General features: G+C 38.1%; 1 long non-coding RNA gene across 1 annotated transcript; it reads right to left on the minus strand.

The window, feature by feature from the left end:
- Window positions 1–317: 317 nt before the first annotated feature.
- On the minus strand, window positions 318–1422 carry LOC141343605 (uncharacterized). The gene is made up of 3 exons (XR_012356780.1): window positions 1245–1422; window positions 738–771; window positions 318–578 (listed from the first exon to the last, which is right to left on the minus strand). It is a non-coding gene; the product is annotated as an uncharacterized lncRNA (long non-coding RNA).
- Window positions 1423–2892: the final 1470 nt, after the last annotated feature.

The following is a 2892-nucleotide window of genomic DNA, read 5'->3' on the forward strand; positions in this document are numbered from 1 at the left end:
TTGAGCGACAGCGACACCTCATGGCATCAGTAACATGACAACCCTACCTAGTACGCTCTCCTCCATGTTTACAACATCAGCACAAAAGAGACGTCGATCAGTTGTTCAAAGATCTTACCTTTGGAGAAGACTGTTGATTTTACACTCGGAAAATTTAAGTATTACTATTTAGAAATTAAAATAACTTTAGAATGCATTGCTAGCCCACTCCAACACGTACCAACAATAATGATAAATGCTGACTAATAATTAATGATATTTTTAGTTAAACAAGCATAATGTTGTTGTTTTTTTCAATGAAATAATGAATAAATGCATACGCTTATGAAAATGTTATATTTTATTTACTGACAACATCAGGAAACATGAATAAATTAGTAAAATAATAAAAGTAACCATGAACATAAATAAATACACATGGAACAAAGCTTTATTAAACATATTGGTCTTCTAGTCTTTTTGATGAAGAGACCGCAGCAACATCTGGTCCAGATGAGACAAAGGGCAGGTGGAGTGATGGAGGGTCTCATTTCCAGGATGCTGCTGTGGATTTCTCCTTTCTTACTGCACACACCAGTCTGCAGACATTTCAGATCATACAAAGATGCACAAATATAATACAAAAACTGTCATTTTAACAGCACAGAGTCATTAGATCTCTGTATTGGAAGTTACAAAATGATCAATCTTTATATTAAGTTTCAGATTTTACTTTTCCCCAAAAATGCTGCTGTCACCTTTCCTTTCAGGTCCTGCTCCACCACAAAACATCTGCAACAAAGTCACATAAATCAAGAATCAGAAAAGTTCTGTTATAGCTCTGTTTGAAATGAGTTTGAAGTTCAGTTAGGCCTACTATATGTATATGTGTTTATTTACATTACTTACATTAATGTAAAGCAGTAACAGTGAATTCTCACATAACGTCCATCACTCACTCAGATGTTTTGTGTTGTGTGTTGCTCTAGTCTAGAACATTTTCCTGTCATTTGTTAAATAGACATTTAAAAAACCTCTTTAAAATGTATGTTTTATGTAAATCCGCTTTTAAAGACGTGCGTGTGCTACCTGGAGCTTAATGTTCGCTATACGTCATAAAACATGTTTTAACAGCGAAATCACAAATATACTATAGCATACTGTATAACATCTTGGCACCTTATGCAAATCAACAGTTTACGATAAAGTAGCTCAACAAATATGATTTTTAAGACGGGGAACCGTGTTTTGGTTGTAATACTCACATTTGTAAACACCCTCGTCGTGGTTCTCAATCACGTTCGATGATGACGTTTTGGCCTCCTGTGGACTCCTGGGATTGAAAAGTATCCATCGATGAAGACTTCAGGATCTGGGCTGAAGCAGTAGGACATCCGGGGATTTCTCGCCTACTCTTTTGTGAATACTGAGGTTTCGGACGTACTTCTTTCTTCATGTACTCTTTTTTTCCTACTATATAGTAGTTAAGTAGGCATATTCGGACGCACTTTAAGTAGACGTACACCCGAATCTCGCGAGGATTAGTGCATTCGCCTACTAATTCTCGCCTACTCTTTTATAAATACTTAGGATTCGGACATACTTATTTGCTCGCCTACTGCTTTTCCCTACTAAATAGTAGAGAAGTAGGCGATTTCGGACGCAGCCAATGACATTCATATCGCACACTACTGTTTACATGTTTAAGACAACTTCAGTGCATGTATGTACACTTCATACCTGTTGAGGGGAAATAAACAGTTAAGAAAAAAAACACAAGAGACGGAGCTGCTACGTCGTCTTCTGAAGCTGTGTATTAACTGAGCAGCATGCCCCTCCCCCCACAGGCGAACACTCGCGAATAAGGCAAAGCTAATCAAATGATCATTCGCAAACTTCAGCATTAACAATCAATTGTCAAAGACAAGATATTCCCTATTACTGTCACGGTACAATAAAAGGAAGGAAGCAAATGCTGGTGAAAGTGAACGTTTATTGAAACACAGACAGGTGAACAAACTTCCAGGTGCAGTGGGCGCTCTCGGCTGGGTGGAACAGGGACTCGATGGCAGGTGCAGACGTGTAGTGAAGATCCCGTGATGATGACGACTCCGAACACGAACAGACGAAATACAAATCCACACAGAACACGATCCAGACAATCCAAGGTGACGAACATCCAAGAAGAACTATCGACAGAGGAGATGTGTGTGAGATGTGTATAAATAGCCAGCAGTGATATGAGACACCTGTGAGGACTGATTGGCAGCTGCGCTGAATGAGCATGATTAACAACACAGACAGACACATGATCACGAGACAGAGCACATGGCATGATAAACAACACAGACAAACACATGATCACAAGACATGAGAACACGGCAGATGTATGAACCGTGACAATTACACACTATATGTGCAAGAAATATTAAATTTAACATGATTTATCATTTTTACCTTACTCCATTCTTTTTTCTTCTTTTATTTTTATAACCACCACATGTGCAGGATCTGAGGGGTCCAGAGTGATTTTGCCAGTCCTTTTGCGCACTCTGGATAAGTACAGATCTTGAAGGGTAGGGAGGGTTGTACCAATGATTTGTTCAGCAGTCTGTATTATCCGACGTACACTGTAAAAAATGACTGTGAATTTAACGGTAAAAAACTGTAAAAATGCTACGGTAAAAACCTGTGATATGGTTAACGGTAAGTTCCCCTTCTATATACGGTGAAAAACTGTGTTGGACATTGCATGTAATTTTACGGCAGTATACCGTTTTTTGAAGTGAAAAAGAATGTAAAATTTACAGTGAATAACCGTAAACTGACATTCCCAGAATTCCCTGTGTTTCATTTTTTTTTATTTGATTTTTTCTGTGGAAATAACTTTTTCTTCTTAGATTTTTCTTGGCA

Source organism: Garra rufa, chromosome 10, assembly GCF_049309525.1.
Source record: "Garra rufa chromosome 10, GarRuf1.0, whole genome shotgun sequence".
NCBI classification, from domain to species: Eukaryota; Metazoa; Chordata; class Actinopteri; order Cypriniformes; family Cyprinidae; genus Garra; species Garra rufa.